The sequence below is a fragment of the Anopheles nili genome, chromosome 3 (genome assembly GCF_943737925.1).
Source record: "Anopheles nili chromosome 3, idAnoNiliSN_F5_01, whole genome shotgun sequence".
NCBI classification, from domain to species: Eukaryota; Metazoa; Arthropoda; class Insecta; order Diptera; family Culicidae; genus Anopheles; species Anopheles nili.
In genome coordinates, this window is record NC_071292.1 from 27,752,807 (window position 1) to 27,770,381 (window position 17,575).

The 17,575-nt window shown below is 47.4% G+C and overlaps 1 protein-coding gene across 1 annotated transcript in view; it reads left to right on the forward strand.

Annotated features, from left to right (window-relative positions):
* The window catches only part of LOC128727423 (TGF-beta receptor type-1), a 63,363-nt gene that overhangs the window by 8,886 nt on the left and 36,902 nt on the right, over nucleotides 1-17,575 (forward strand). The window lies entirely within an intron of this gene.

The following is a 17,575-nucleotide window of genomic DNA, read 5'->3' on the forward strand; positions in this document are numbered from 1 at the left end:
CGCCGTGGATGTCCTTAGCGCTGTCAAGATTGCTTCCACTTCGCTCCCCGGTGTGGTCCTTAATTTCGTCTTGGAGTTTTTTTTTCTCCGCCAGCGTGCGTTTGTGTGTGTGTTTGTGTATGTTTATGTGTGTATTGTTCTCCCGTCCGTAGTGGGCCCAGCACCGGGGCACATACGCGGCGTACTTTCATTACCGAAAAATCCCTAATCACATTTTAGATTTCGCCTGGGTTCGGTGTAATTTCGCTCGCTCTCTCCATTTGGGAATTTGGAGTTTCGTGTCCCGCCTGCCGCAGAGCTGTGTGAAAGCGATTGGTGTTTCCGGCAAATTTCGTTTCCGCCCGGTTATCGAGCGGTTTCTCGAGTCGGTTGCGTCTTTTACGTATGGGAAAAGTTTGGCCCTCTCCGATTCGGTTCCCCGGTGACGTCGTCTCATGGCTTGACGAGTTAAGCGCTTAAGAAAGAGGGATCATTGTTCTCTTGGTATTGGCGAGGCGCGAACGCGCCCGATATCCGAAGCGTCTTAATAAGTCATTAAGGTGTTTTTATTTAACTTTAATAGCTTATAATGGATCGAATGTTTTCGATGCGTGCTCGGTATAAATGAAAGCATTGTTTCTTCGAGTAGTGTACTGGCCTTGTTTTGTGGTAATAGTGAAATGATGTCGCTAGGATGTATTTGCGTGTAGTCATTTGCCACGTTTTCTTATTTACCTCCTAGAGCTTGAAGGATTCCTAAGGCATCCGAAGGATTATAGTGCTGAATCATAAATGGCATGAGTATGAATAATATGCACCATGTTGCAACATCATTACTCCTGTCTGGGGCATAATTCCTTCCATCCTCCAGCCCATAACTCCTTAGGATTGCTGTTGTTTTTTTTTCCATCCTGTTCAAGCTCCCAATCATGCTGCTCTGTTTTGATTCCGCGTTAAAGAAACAACGTCTGCGCACCCGTCGGTGCTCGCTGCCATCTGCAACCGTACCACCCCCAATGTGTACCAAATCCTAATCGTTATGATTGCGTACCATTGCGTATGGCGCGATGCGTGTGTCCTGACACCAATACAGACGCCCCGGGATGGTTCGTCGTCGTCGCCTCGACAGGATGACGGATGGCGCGTTCATGAAAGGTCATTTCCCTTTTTCTCGCTCCTTGATGCCCGATGACGTCGACGGATCCGCTCGTTTCCGCTCGACGTTCGCTTGCGTAAACTCCTGCTTTCGATCCTTCCCCCCCGGGCTCATCTGCTCCGCATAATCCTGGACCTCTCGGCACCGGTTTTCCCCCGGTGGGCGACGTTCGTTTCGAGAGAGCCAGCGCCCCCGGGCGCCCTTATTTCACGGCGGTGACTCGGGAAAAACTGTTCATTTTTCCGACGTGTCTCGAGCCGGGTTCCGTCCCGTGATTATGCCGTCGGTCGTTCTGTCTCGCATCTGCCGGTTCCGTTGTGTTTTTGTTTTTTTTTTTATATATATTTTCCTGGCCGTTGTTCTCGGTGCAACTCCACTCCACACCGAGATTGTGCGTGCAGCACGAATGTCAGTAGTCTGGCTGTTCTTGTCGTGTATAGTTTTTTTTTCTGTTTTCTTTTTTTTACGACATGCGTATGCTTGCGTGTCCTTTGCCGTGATGAGTGACGGAAGCATGTACCATTGAAGGCGCGTTACGCAACATTGAAGGCTTACCCGAGGCTCGTAGGAAATGCTGCATTGCTTTTTCGCCACCTCCTATGAGAGGGAGGCTGACAAAGAACGTCTGAGATGGAAATGTTTGCTTAAAAATGTGGACATTTTCACAGGACATTAGCGAGGAATTTTAAAACTAGCATGCGGCTAATAGAATATGTGAAAATCACATCAATTTGATACGCCCATACATAACAGCACGAACAAATTGCATGTAGCTTTTAATATTACGATGCATCCAATGAAAATAAATAAAACAGAAGCAACGTCCCTTCCCATACATTGCAATTTTCCATAAATCAATAAATCCTGCACGGGTCGGAGCAGGAGACACGAGATATCTACTCTTAATTACTCTACATCGACTCCGTAAACGCTTCACAACCATCCACAGCTCGGGCTCGTGCGCAGAGTATGGGCCGTTTGGCGGATGATGAATGATGAAGAAATAATTGCTCGCATAAACCTCACCCTCACCCATTCACCCACACACACACACACGCGCACACTCGAACGTCCTCTCGGCAAGCCACTCGAATGTGGCAGACAGGCAAAGAATAGATCGGCGACGGCAACTTCCCTATTCGCTCGTCCCATCTCAACCGAAAAGGGGGTCCTGCTAGTTTTACGCTACAAACGCCAAACACGTACGCATACCCGAGTACGCAATTATATACTGTATCGTACGCGAGATAAAGCCCTACCCGCCCGGGGGTCGTCTTCCGCGGGTCCTTGCCCGTGCGCCGCCATCTTTTTGAATGGATTGCGGTAGGGCGGCGTGCGTGTGTATGTGTTTCTCTTTTATGCCGTCCACCCCATCCGAACGAACGAACGAGAAGCTGGCTAAAGCTCTCGCTTTTCGAGATGGCGTGTCTGGCGCGCATTAGATGTCGCTGAGAAAGCATCAACCCCCCGGAAATGGAGCCGCCCGGTGGCCCACGCCCGCCGCCGGTTTGTGCCGGGACGGTCTCGTTTTGTTTGATTCGTTTTTATAATCATTCTATTTTTGCGCTCCCTTCTTTTGCCCCGTCGGTGGAAGGAATATATTCGCTGGCAAAACGGTTTTTAGCCAGATTGGTATGCTGGGGCATCGGTGCTGCATCCGTGTCTTCGTTCGATTTATCACCGAAGGGCGGAAGTGTGAGCAAAAGAGAGAATGAATGTGAAAGAGCGAGCGAGAGTAATGACCGGTAAGCATCGCACGAAATTCCGAGAAGCACATTCCGTAATGTAGGGAAGGACCTATGATTTCACATACGTGTGTTGTACCGTCCGCGTGCCTGCCTAGGGTCGAGGTTATCACCTTTCCATTGGGACCATCGCGCTCACGACGGTGGCTCTAAATATTCAATCCAACACTCTCAATCGAGCCCACGTGACCCCTCCCCAAGGGTGGCCAAGGTGGGGTACGGTTGGAGTCATCCCTGGAAATGGAAAATTAATTATTCTTTGGCCTCCCTCCGGAGACGCGTGGAGAGCCGGTTGTGGGAGCATCTGCTTACCTCTACCGGGTGCCGCCGGGGTGTTCGTGCCGAGTTCATTATCCGCTTTATGAATTCCGGTTGCGATCGCCTAGCGCCTAGCGGTGGTTGTGGCAATATTTCATGCTCTCCAAAACATGCACACAGGGTGGGCTGGGGCGAGCAAGGAATAAAATATGTTGCACTGGGCATGTTATAAAATGTGGCATAATTAACCGAGGCACCGTTATTAATATGTTTCGGACCCCAATTAATAATCCGATTGTATTAATATTGTTCTGGTAGCGCAAACGATTTCACTTACGCGCGCCTTATGGCACCCAACAACCCGAGCAAGTGCGGTCATACGCCGGGACCGCGGGAGTGGACAAACTATATTTTACGTGGTCCGAAAGTTGCATCGTTTCGTTTATTGCTCACATTAGGTTAAACTTTGCTGTTTGTCAATGTCGAAAGTTTGCTCAGGTACCTTTGCAATCTGGCGCAGGGTACGTTAGTCGCTGGTTCGCTTGTTCCATGTCAGTTTCGTGGAAAACATTTCCCCACCGCAAGAGTGTCTGCTAGGAATCCTGCAACCGAGATATCCAATAAGCATTTTGACATCTTTTTTTCTTGCATCATCGTTACGTTGCCAGAGCCTTTGGGATCGTTCGCTTTCACGTGCAAAACGAGGGGTAAAATAAGAGATTTTCCTTAATCGAAACAAGACAATAAGCATCGGCAGATAAAACCATCAGAATGATTTTTTTCCCCCGATTTTTTCGCCACCGATCTTTTTCGACCGACACCTTGAATCGAGCTCTGGGCGCTTTCCGGATGGGAATGAGGGACGCAAAACGAAACGCATAAAAAATAAACAAGCTCAGAAATCAGTTTATCAACTGCAGGCTTTTCCCCCGAGCGGCCGCCGTGATATGGCAGGGAGAAAAGCGGGCAAGCACAAATCTGTGATGTAAAAATGGGTAAAAAGAATTGGCCGTTTGCTGGATGTGTAACCGGCAGCAGCTCCACCGGTCAGTCGGGCTTCTTTCTGGAGGGTGCGGAAGGATGAAGCCACATGGGGAGAAGGGAAGGCAATGCTTTTACGCCTGTAGTGTCGAAAGATAAATAAAATAAAATATTTAAAGTACGGCACTGTGATTTCCAACGAATTCGCTTTTCTTTTCGTTTCGCTTTCTCACTCACGCTCACACTTGCGCTTCGCTTTCGTTTGAGGCTGACGGGCTGCTCTCCCTCGCACGTGTCTCGCCATCGAGCTGCTGGGATTTGTGGCGGCCCGGGAAAGAGTGAAGCGGCACAAAAATGAAAGCAGGAAAAACGACACCGCGCTTCGCATGACAGTGTGACAATGTTGCCATAACATAAACCGGGCCCGGGTTGCCGTTTCGTTCACGAGCAGGGGTCGAGGAGTCGACAAACCGGTTAAGGATAACGTCGACAGAAAAGCCGATGGTGGAGCGAGAGAGAGAAAAACAAAACACTGCACCGAGAAGAAACTGCGGAAATATAAGCGCGCAATATTTTGCCCCGCTTTATCTGTCTTTCATCCGTTTAGCGCGCGGATATCCCAAAAGATATCCTCGCTTTGTTTTTTCCCGCACCCGTTTGGCTGCGTTTGGTCGCCTTTTTTTTGACTTCAGCTTCTTCTTTTTCTTCTTCACGCTCGTCCTTTCCCGTTCGCCTTTAAATATCTGCTTATGGCTCCGTGTGCCTTTCTCTGCGCCCCGCTGAAGGATCTTTTCGGTTGTTGGTCGCGTTTTTTTCTTGCTCTCTTTCTCGTTTCTCTCGACCGTTTCCAAGAACGGGCGCCTTTTTCTTAATGTTTTTGCGTGTTTTGGTTACTTTTTTAGACCAATTTTTGGTGCTTCGCTTTGCCGGCGCTTTTCCCTCGCCGGAAGGTGTGGATGTGAGAGGCGTCCATGTGTCGCACTACGGAATGCGCCTGGTTTATTCATGAAGCCCGCGCGCGCGCCTTCGCTGCCATCGCTTCAGTGGCCTACCTCCGTCAACGAAAGGGTGACCGGAAAATAAGTTTTCCAGCTTTTCGGGAGCCATTTCTCAAGCAGCCGGTTGTGCGAAGTTTTCTCAAAGCCCCTCGGTATCTGTGTGTGTGCGTGCGTGTGGGAGCATCCCAAGAGCCACGGAACCATTTGGTGTGGTCTTCTTGCGTTCTCCATCGCGCTCTATCTATCCCCGTGGTTTCGCACCCTTTGATCAATGTTTGCAACTGTTGCCTTGCCCTGTTTTACCAGCCTCTCCGGTCGTCCTTTGCTGGTGTGGATGGGATGATTTTTGACTTCTTACTCTTCTTATGGTCGCTTCGCGCCGTTTCACGCAGCGAAGTTCCTGCGCCCCAATCTCCGGGGGAAGGAACTTCCAGCGGTCCCATTTCCTTCCCGTGGTGTCACCCTTTCTCGCGGTGCCTTCCGCTTCGCCCCAGCTCGTCACACACACACACACCCACGGAGGGTGGTGTGAAAAACTGCGCTGCTCAATTTGGCTTTTATGGGTGTACTTTATTATCGGACATTAAGAATACACAGATTCCCGTTGCCGTTTACCGTGGGAGGCAGGTGGAGAAGAGAACCGCACAAAACGGGGTGAGCTCATCGGGTGCACAATTTTACTCACAGGGACGAAAAGGACATTGGCGTGGGCGACTTTTGTGGGCGCGGTAATTTGCTCCTTGCTCTCTGCTGCATACGATCGCGAACGCATATGCTCGTGTAAAAAAGGGACAAGGGTTGGTTTTTTGTGCTTGTTCGCTTGTTTCGATTTACCGATTTGCGAGAAGGTCCTTTTTATAGCATCGAAACACGGTGGTCATTATGTTAAACATTAACCATACTAGAGCTGAATTAAATTGCCACAGTGATGCTGTCGGTGGGGAGAACATAATTCTTTGTTGTTTCTTTTTTTGTCTTCATTTGAATGTTAATTATATCTCGTTAGTAAGAACATAACATTAAAGGACATTTTCGTTCTGTAGGGAGGATTTCACTCTAAATGAAAAACAAGATGCATCATCTCGTAGCGGAAAACCCCTCTAGTAAACGAAAGGCATTGCTGCTGTTCCGTCGGACGCGAAGAGCTTTTCTGTGACGTGCAAACTGCACTTCCTGCTAATAGGATCCCGGTCTCCAGGCAAACAGACACATGTACACCACGAGCTTACCTTCCCAGACTGCCTGCCTCGCTTGGTGCTGCCGTTTCCATCGATTTTCCATGCATGCACTTCGACGGTTTCCGATTTCCTCGGTACTACCGCCGTCGCACAGCCTTCGGCGGATTCTTTGTCCTTGGTCATTGCCATTGGCGCGCGATGGCGGTCCCATTCTCGGGTGTATGGCTTCCTCGCGTGTCTGCGGGAAGTCCCGCTACAGACGCGCCCGGTCGCGTTGCGCGGGGTCGCGTGTGAACTAGACGGGCAAGTTCAAGTATGTTTACATGAGTCTTCGGCGGGCCACCGCCGCCAAAGTGTGCAACAATGCGCGCAAACCCAGCCCGGGACAAGCAACACCGTGGTGCGTTTTCGTCCCGGCGGTTTTCGTAAACAAAGCGCTAAACTATTGGTACCGATGGGGACAAAGGGATGGCATTTGACGTTGTAGTTGGATCTGAGCTAGTTGGCTTAATGTAGCATAGCTTTTGGGGATTGTTTCTATTCCGTGAAATTTTTGTTAATCTTTACTGATGGCAGTCGCGGCTGATGGTATTCTTACCTTTATACCAATAATCAATGATAGTAATGTATAAAATAGATAAATTGAAATAAATCTAAATGTATTCGAAATGAAATTACTACGGCTATTGGAAAATTATTTATGTTGTTTTTAAATAATGTTTTTGATGAAAAAAAAAGTTTAAAAAGGATATTTTGTTAATTGATTTGTTTTTACCAATTTCTTAAGACTACCTAAAACAGCGTGTTTGTTAAAATTAGAAATTATTCTTAAGAGACCATTTTAATCTAAATGACGGCGATCCTTATTATCTTACACATTTTAGTCAGCACCCAAGCGCTACACCGGTACGAAATTTTCTAAGGGAAATGGTCAGTGATGTAGGGGCGATAACGCTGAAACAACATAATAATCGTAGCATAAATTGCGGCCATCCAATCGGCGACCAAACCGAGCACCCAGGCAACAACAAAAAAAAAACCGGCCAACGGGTATAAAAACAACGAATTATCCTCACCAACCGGTCGCGACCAAAGCCGGTCGCGTCTTTCTCGGCTCTAGGCGCGAATCGTCCGGTGGAACGCGCGGTTTCGAACGCTCCAAACGGCAGCCCAAGTGCAACAAACTAATAATATCAATCAACCTAACGACTAAATCACCGCACAAACAAGACGAAACATGACGCGCCTCAACCTGACCGACCATATCCTCGCTCCCGGGTGTGTCCGAGTGCGGATTTTGTCTTAGCGATTTCAGCAGCGCAAACATTTGCGGTATTTGCGTTCGCTGGTCGCGTTCCCCCGGTGGGACGGATTTCTCGGTCGCGCAATAACGTTCAACGCTAATGGCTTCCATTTGTGTTTCCTGCGTAGGAACGGAAGATGGTTGTTTTTTTATTCGCGTCTCTTCAATAGATTTTCCGCCCGCCGTGTGCACCCGGCCAGGGAAAGGTCAGACTGTCTAAATCAGCGAGAATGGAGCAGCGTTGGACTGCGTTCTAGACGGTCATTAAATAACTCAAATACAGCAGGGAACGAATGGAAAACACGCACAGTTTGTAGCCCATCGTGCGAGTGGTATTGCATAAATTGTTTAATTGCTAAAATAGTACGAATGGAAAGTGAATGAAAAGGCGAGTTATAATGGAAGACGTTGTTTAAAAAACCGCTCTCCTTTCAATGATATTTTTGAGCGTACTTTGTTCTCCATCGACTCCTGCCTGCCTTCCTAAGAAGTTCGTGGAAATATGACCTCTCGAGAGAAGTGATTTCCATCGGTTTTTGAACCAGTCCTCGCGCCTTCACTCTATTTCGGAGAAATCATCCCATCTACCGAAATCAGCGCCGTAGCGTGACGAAAATTCTTCACCAATGTCATCATGCTCTCCACCGACAGGGCGACAACTTCTTCTGCTGTGAAATATGCGCCTCCATCGGGGGTTAGTTTTACTTTAGTTTACAAAGTTCATAAGGATCGTTCCGCTCCCGTTCCCGGAACGGGTAACCTTGTCGATTGCTTTTGGGGGAAACTCTTTAAGAGAAATTTGTCCGCAACAGCCCTACGTGTCCTTCACGTGCGCGATGGTTGACGCTGGATTCCGGGAGATAGTTTGTCAAAGATGGACCAACCGAAATGGTCGTCCTGTCGTCCTACCACTTCATCTTAAGTTCTGCGAGACACGGTGTAGATTAGAAAGCGCAGGAACGAAGACACAGCCAGTGCTTCGGCAAGTAAAACGCACGCTAAACAAATAAGAAGGCCGAGGATTTATTGTTGTGCTTTATTTGCAAATTATTTCGACAAACTTTCGCGCGTGTGTGATGCTGGTGTCTGAACGCGTTCTTCACACATGTGCCGGCTTGCTGTGGCTCCATTTCGAGTAGACACGGGCTTCGGTGTCGGAAGGGACGCACAAGAGGGCTTAGCCGCTGGAACGGTTTAGGGTCTTAAGTGGCTGGAAAGTTTTCGTAATTTACCGTTCTGCCATTTGCGTTGATGCATGAACGAACCGGGAGGTGAAATTGATTTCAGTTCGGTGTTTAGATATAGGTGATGAAATGGTTTTGCTACTTGAGCTGCGATTTCTCAATATTCGAGAGTTAGCGTAAGAAAAAAAAAATACATGAGTGTGTTGTCACATCCACGATGGTCGCCTGAGGAATGGTCGCTTGAAAGTGTGATTTATTGTTTTCATCTAGCGTCTCATCTCGTAAGTTATCAATTTTCCATCGCCACCAGCACCACCATGGCTATGCTGTGAAGCTTGTATTTGTGAAGAGCAGCGAATGCCAAGAGACACCAAGAGGTCGTTAAATTATAAATAGCCGCCAGGCAGCATGCTTCCTGAAGAATGCGGAGAAATTTACGATAAAAGCCATTATTAAAAAATAAATTGCTGAAAGGAATGACACTCCAACACACACACATACCCACACAATCCCATTCCCCCGGTGGAGCAGCGTGGTGTGTCGACACCAAGTCAAGTCAGGGCACACCAGGACACGAGCATAAGCGATGCAGAAGTACAGCGAAAAAAAAAAGTGAAAAATAAAATAAAATAAACGCCACTGTCGAGGAAATTTTTCCTCTTCCCCGATTCGATTTGCTTCGGGGAAGCCCCCAACACCGGATGTTGGGCCACATTGACCTCGTCCTTATGCCACCCATCAGCCAGTTTCTCTCCACCTTCCTGAGGCGATCGCAAGTTCGTGCCATTTCACGATGAACACGAGCAAGTGCTCTTTCACTCGGGGTGAGAAAATTGCTTCCCAGCCGAGAAGTCATAGGTCATCGAAACACAGCGGGTCCGGTCCGTTCGTGCTTGCGCGCTTCCTTGAGTAACCAGCCGCGTAGACGAACCGAATGTGTCTCACCTTCCACCCTGAGGCAGTTTTCCATTTTTGCATCGCGTCTGCAACCCATGGAGTGAGTGCATTTTAGTGAGCCATCGAAGAGAAGTCCACGAACTCTAGCGCCTCCAGGATGCGAGAGTCCTGATGTCCATCGGCGCAAACTTACCACCAAAGGGTGTGTACCAAAGAGATAAAGAAAAAAGACACGTTTCTAAACCCAACGAAGGAAACTTGCGGACGGGATGATGGCAGCTCAGAAGGGCCAGCAGGTTGTTCTTTGTCAAAGTCTCGCTATCTTTCTTTTTTTTTGTCTTTCGCACATTTTCCAGCATTCCCGGGTGCGCGTTCGAGGGGACGAACAAAAGTTTGATTTTGTGCCCAGGAATGACCCGGCATTTATTTATTCCTTGATTCATTTCGCACGTTTTTCCTAACCCGCGCGCGGGACCCGCCGGTCTCGGGGCATGCTGCTGACCCCACGCGCGTCCAAGCAAATCGAGCCAAATCGAGCCATGATTTCTGCTCACCGTGCTGCTGCGTGCCTTTTTGCTGCCGTACTCCCGGCACTGGACGTGAATTATCTGCTGGTTGCGCACGTGGAAGAGTTCACCGCCAGGCGACATGCCCGGGTCGTTGGCGAAAAATCATTCCGGCTCGCGAAACGTGCCCGCATGCATCCGAACGGCGATGGAAATCGCTTTGAATTTATGGATGTGCTTTAAATTATTAATTTTTATATGATATTTGGCATTCGGTGTCGAGCGGAATGCATTTTCGCTTTGGTTAGCCATGCTCCTTTCAACGATGGTTCGTTTCCTTGGCCTGGTGTGGATCTAGTTTGGGTTAAAGAATTACTTTGGACACTCACAATTGCACACAAATACATCATTGAAGGTTTTCCCGGAAAATGGCAACTGTTTTTCTGAAATCTTTTCCATCTTCAAGTGCTCTGCTTTAAGATTTGCTCATTGAAGCATCTCTGCGAGCCCACTTCTGCGTAGCTCTCGCGTCAGCAGGAAAAATCGTTCGAAATAAAATCATATCGCAACGATACGGTCGAGAGGAAGACCCTTTGCCATCGGACCACTCGGTAGCGATGGCAGAGGAAGCATAAAAATTCAAACGAATGGAAATCCACAGTCGAAAATCATGTGCGCCGGCACAGGAGCACAGGCGAAAAAAAAGGACCTTTTGCCAGGTTATGATGAACTTTGTGAACGATTTGCGATGCTACCACCGGCCCTCGAAGGAGCGATTTTTCCAACGGAATTTCATTTCGTTATTCTATTCTCGGGCTTTTTTTTCCCTGCTGCCTTCTGTCTTTCACTCTCTCTCTCCCTTTCCGCCCTTTTGGCGGTTGGATATCTTGGTGCGATACGGAAGTGCCGGGGCAAAGTGGCTGCTTAAAGCGATGGCCACGTACTCTCGGTTTATGATGTAAATCATGTTTGACGATGCCGTTCGCGCGCTGTGGTCTTGGCAGGAGCCCACCATTCCTGCTGGAACACACCGTTCGCCGTTTGTCTTTGCGAAAGTTTTATTTCCTCGGACATCGAGCCAGAGGTGTGAACGGCTTCGTGGATGGAACGGCTTCGCGTTGGTGTTGCAATAATGGTTTGCCATCGCGGCGAGGTGAACTCCTTGTGCAGGTCTGCCCGATCCGGGGGCCTCAGGTTTTTATTTCCTCGCAACGCGAGTAACATCGTCACGGTCCCGGGTGGACGGAGCGGATGGGAAAACAGCGATATAAAGATTAAGCAGCAATTTTTATTATTATTTTTACGGACTCCTGCAGCCGCGGCTAGGAGGCTCCGTTTTATTTCCATCGGTTTAAGTGCGGAAGATGCACGCTGCCGGCCACGGTTATTATAATGACCGGTTTTTTTTTTCTCGTCTCTCTCCTTCCTATATCCGCGTTCTGCTTTTCCGTGGATTCTTGCTTGCGTAGCCGACTCATTGCTATCATTATGCGTCGACGCGTTGCTCCTTAGCTTCTCCGTGACGACAAATTATGCTAACTGTCGGTGTTGTCGTCGGTTTGGTTTTGATAATTTTGCTCCCTAACACGCGCGCTCCCCTGTCGCTATCCGCCGGCGCAGGATCTTCCCAAATGGTCACTAGGCTTGAGATGGCGGGCGTCCTTTTTGGCGTTCCCGAGCGAGCGTCTAGCGGGGCGAAGAAAAATGGAAATAAAATCCCGTAGATCGGTGGACAGGGAGCTCAGAAATGTAAAACGGTTCATTTCTATTTCAGCAAACCACGGGTGTGGCTTTTATCTTTCTCTTCTCATTTCCTTCCTTGGGAGCAATCAAGCCAACCATTCGGGTATGGTTTTGCATGGTGCGATTATCATATAACCGTAGCCATTATCATAATCATAATATTGCTCTGCGTCAGCGTTAGCCGATGGATGGTGTTTAAGTCTTGGAGTGGAGTGTGTGTACGCGTTCGCGCGCGCGCGCGCTCGTGTGTGGGGCTTTTTTGTGTGTTTAATATGGACAAGTTTCTTCCTTCTCCGGCACCGAAAAGACTCTGGTAGAGGGAGCACACTATTTGTTTGGGGAATTGCGCCCAGTTGTAGCACTCGTCTTTCTGTCCGGAGTGTTGTGCTGCATTTGGGGAGCTCTTTTGGGAGCGATTTGATGTTTGCAATGCATGTGGTATAATTTTAGACCCTCGTTTAAGTTTTTTCTGCTTTGGGTTAGATGTTTCAGAGGGTGAAGTTAGTTTTTTCTTCCAAGAGCTACGGTTCCAATTTCCTTAAGCTCAACTGTTTAGAAGAAATTGCATGAAGAGATCACCCTTGTGGTGAAATTATACCTTCACAGAGTTTGTATATGTATGTCCAATAGCGGTACAAGCCCTATATCTTAGAAAAATATTATTTTTTATTCGTCCGTTGAGTGTTAAAATGTAGTTTTCTTTTGTTAAGTAAGAAACTTAAAGGATGCCCAACTAGAAGCTTAACAAGATGGAGAAGCAATGCATGTTACCGTCTATTTCAGCTCCCTTATAACAAATGCCAATTAACGTATCATTAGCTTCATGGCATAATTTAACACCACATTCAAATGAGCCGGTTATTTCTAATGAACCACACGCAACAACTTGTTTGAGATGAAGACTCTTTTAGAGACTCTAATTTCATGACAAACCCGAAGTTTGTAAACCTCTTGTCCACTTTCGAGGGGTAAACTTCAGGAAGTTCAAGGGGCTACACCACGTCACCATCGCGTGTTGTCAGCACGGATTATTACCATCTAGATTTAAGGCAACAAAAAAGCGACACATTAGATCGTTGGGGGTTTCTACGGCCTCTAATTCGTTTTGTCCACCAGCCTGTCGAGGTAAGCGAACTGCGTAACACATGTGCGAGATGCTGCCTTCACTGACAACAACGCTCAAATTGGTAAATATTGATCGTCAGGTGTTTGAATAGCTCGGAGGTCGTGCCACACGGCAATGCTCTAACGCCCATAATGCTACGGCCGTTTCCGGCATTGTTTGTGGATGCTAAAGATGGATTTAAAAATGGCTCAACGAATGAACAGTAACTGAGCGCGTGAACTAGTTTCGGGCGGTTTATTGTACAGGGAGCGTTGTATCACAATCACGACATTGAGGAATTGATTCTCGGTTTATTTCACATCATAAAACCCTTCGTTTTTGCCACTGACCTAATCGGCATCACTCGCAATGGGCGGTTCATTTTCCTTCCAGGAAAAGTAAAGATGTTATTGTTGCTAGCTTTTTTTTTTGCTCTTATCGTTCTCAAATCATTCCGGGCGTTTGGGTGTAAAAAATAATAAAAGTAAATCAAATCGCCACCGGTGATTGCGTGCAACCCAGGATCGGGTGTGATTTGTGAGGCAATAAAGGGGTTTGAAAATAAATCGTAAATCGCGTTTCCTCCACTAGTTCCCTTATCAAGTGTTAGCACATTCCGCTCGCTCGGAAGTGGCACGGTACTAATCTGCGGCTGGATCGTGAATGTTTGCTAGTATATTTTTCAGAGTGCTTTTTCTTTCTTTCATCGTCTTCCCATCTTCTTGGGCTCTTTTTCTTTTGGCACGGTTCTTCCATCTTAGGGCGCCCCCATCGTCAGCTCAGCAAAACGATTGCTTATCATATTACGAGGCGCAAATAAGCGAAACACGCGGTGTGAAAAAAGGCGAGGCACAAGTTCATGAACAACAAGAGATTACGGCTTTAAACCGTGCTATAGAGTGATTGCACGGTAATTATTTTCGCTTCGCATGATGTAAATCGGTTTACGAAAAGGAGTTTGATTTGTTATTTTTCTATGAATTTAGCAAGCAGATTAATTTAATCTTCCCAGATTAGGTGAGTTTGTTTCGATACGTTTGTCTAAATTAATTAGGCAAATTATTGGAATGAATTGCTAATTATCAGCTTCTTCCAGAATTATCAGCTTTTAATAACATGAATTATGTGGTATTTGTAATTTCAATTTGATTATTATGACCGGAGATAACGAATTTCTTTTTGTTTTTGATATGTATAAAAAAGCTGCTAAAATATAAATTAAAATTCGTGTCTACGTGTACCTTGTATAAGAAATAAATCGTGACGAAATAATGTAAGTTTAAAAGTGTACTGCTATTATTAGCAACCTCAAACCAAGCTTTACCTCATGAATTAAACCACATACAGGTCGACGAGAATCGATGTGTACTTTTATTTTTCAAACAACCTCATTATCTGATCAACTTGTATTTGTGTGTCACTTGTATTGGGCACTCTGGTCCATTCATTACCACTACTCGACTGCCCATCGCGCAGTATGTAAGAGAATCTCACGATTATCTTATCGCATCCCTCTTATCGCCGTGAACGGGTTTGACTAGTAATTATAAAACCCTTTTTGTGCTCCTTTCAAACCTACCCCTGACCGGTAGAAGCTGTTGACTAGCGACAACTTACCGCATCGGTCGCTGGAGAGCTGTAATTGCTTCTACAGAGGCGCTTTTGGGTGCTATCGATTGGTTCGTTTGCTTAAGTTGCCATTCGTTCCACTTGGCTTCCGATCTTGCGCAGGGAAGCTTTGTTAGTCCGTGCAAAAGGTGATAATCACCTTTAAATATAAAAAAATAGTGTTAAAATGTGTTCCTCCGTCCTGCCACCACTAGCGACAATGTTTAAAATATAATTACAGGATAGAAAATGTAAAGCAGGAGCTAAAAATAAATAATTAAAAAACATTTCTCCCATTAATTTGTTGCACTCGTTCTCTCTGCAGCCGTTGTATCTGTGAACTGTTCCACTAGTTATAATTTGCTTTTCCGATTGCTTTCCCGCCACGAACGTTTCAACTCGACGCTATCTGAGAGTCATTTGTAATTCCTTTCCGAATCAATTAGTCAGTGACTATTCGCCGCCCAACAATGTTCCATTTTGGGGGGGGGCGTGCAAAATGCTGTGAAGTAAAACAAATGAATTTCCGTGGTTAATGCAGCGTAACCCTCCTGTACACCCGATTGCGCCCCGATGCGACCCGGTTGCGATAAGCACCCCACCAGGCAGGATATCCATCATGGGACACTCTCCGAGGGTTGCTGCTTTGTAACCGCACGCGCCTCACGGAAGTCACAAGCACTGCACCCCGATAATTGATGACCGTTCCGAGCGCGGCGTTGGCGCAGCGAATTTCAAAACCGTCGCCGAGAGATTGCGCCGAGATCGCGCATGCTTTTAAAGTTCATTATCATTCCGGTTTTGTTGTTGATGGATGTACTTACCTTGCCGATGGGGCTTCCCTTGCTTGGACGACAATGTCTTGGGATGGGTTGTCGCATATCTTTTTTTTTTGTTGCGCTCTCTCACTCTCCGTCTCGTGTTTATTCGCCGTGTTTGCCGTTTGATGCATTCCAGTCCAGTCACACCGGCGGCTGAAAGACCGTGTATCGTTTTGTACGAGAGAAACGAACGACAGCTTTGAGTTGACCACGACCGCCCAAGACTGACCACGGAAACGATGGCATCTGCTCGACAGCCGACTGGACAAGGGCGACAGCGAAACAGGCACCCATTTCCTGCGACCATTAATTTGTTGATGTGAAATTTATTTAAATCCAGCCCCCCCGAGCGAACTGCGAAAGCGAAGCGTCAAACGGCAAAAAAAAGCTCCGAGAACAGCGTACATAACTGGTGGCAGGCAGCTTCGGGGAATCGATTATTTCTACAATATCTGCTACTTTGTTGTTAATGCGCGTGCTTTGTGGTTCTGTGGGGGGGGCGCGAACCGGGAAACTTATTCCGCCCCACCGGGTGTGTGGTTGTGTTGAGCGGAAGAAAAACGACGGTTCCTGTCGATTGCGCGCCAACGGGCGACAAGAGTAGCTTTCGCCGAAAGGTGTTGGTTTTTCGCATTTGTCGCGATTGGGTGTAATTAATTTGATTCTTCCGAGACCCGGGGCCAGTGTTTTGGTGTGTTTGGAAATTCGTTGAAATTAAGCGCGGCTTTCTTCGTGCGCCACCGTGGCACGGAGACACTTCCGTTTGGCTTTTATTTTTTGTGGTTTTCGCCTTGGCGGTTGGCTGATTGCGTATCCTGGCGGCTCGTGAAATGCTTAATTCGAACATTTCCACTGCAGTGTCGGTCGTGAGTGTTTGTGCTTCGTTTTGCCGAGAAGAGGAAGCTTGGGGCGAAAATTTACATCGTTTCATACTTCGCAGACGAATGCGCACATCGAACGCAAATTGGCAGCGGGAGATTCGGAATTAAACCCCGCAAGGGGTATGTTTTGGGAAATTTTGCCGTTGCGGTTCGTCGTTGGGTGAATTTTTCGCTTCCCATTTGGTATGAATTTTCCTCTTCCATCTCTTGTTTGCCCCACGTCTGGAGGTGTATGAAGTGTAAGTCTTGCCGCGCATCAAGTTAATTGCCAAGCAGGAGTTCACTGCGCCGAAAGCCAAACGGTCATGTAAAGGCAACGAGAGATGAGCTCTAAAGATGACACGGAGCGTATCTCTTAGTCAGACTTACCGACACATAAGAAATCGTATTCTTCAGGGTGTTTTGCTGCTTATTTTTCACCCACCGGAAAGAGCACCATTTCTCCATTCACTCATTTCGCTCGTTTTTTGCAGCATTCGCTTCCAATTTTCGGAAATGAGGAAAAATGATGGAAAGATGTGAAAGAAGAAAACAACGTGGATAAATCGACCCCCTAGTGGGCCGCTCGATTGTGCGGCTGGCATTGACTTTGATGGTTTTATCGCGCGTTCACTAACCTTCTGTTGACATTGAAATCGAGCACTCAAGGGAAATGGTGGCGTTAGGTGTGGTGTCGACTAAGGGAAGCCGGGTGTGCGTGTTGGCGCTAGAGCGGCGGGGCTGACGAAAACCATCAAACTATGTTCTTGGTTTCAAGTCGGAGAAAAACACACATTAAAATACACGAAAAGCCAGCACAACGCTGGCGCTGCTTCTGCCAGCAACCGTTTCTAATACCGATGACGAACGATGGCGGTTCAACAATGGCACTGACCCGTAACGTGGTTAAAGGGAGCCGAGCAAGGGCTGCTGTCCTCCGGTGCCACCTAGCATGGGGTGGTCTCGATGGATTTGGTGCCGCCGCGGTGTGCGAGGAAATAAAATTTGAATATAAACCATCGCGATTGCCTTGCGGGTCGGTTGGGATGTATGATGCCCATTTTGTGTCGCCCTCAGCGCGCGTAAAGCAGGTTTTAATGATCGCAGGGCAAGGCAAATGATTTTTTTTCGCCTGCCTGCATCAGTCGTGGTCCTTTTGTCCGTCATCACTCGGGATAATGGTCACGCATAATAGCCGGGTGGTGCTAGAGGCTTGTTTAATCGTGGAATAATTTTCACCTCGCGCGAGGTGA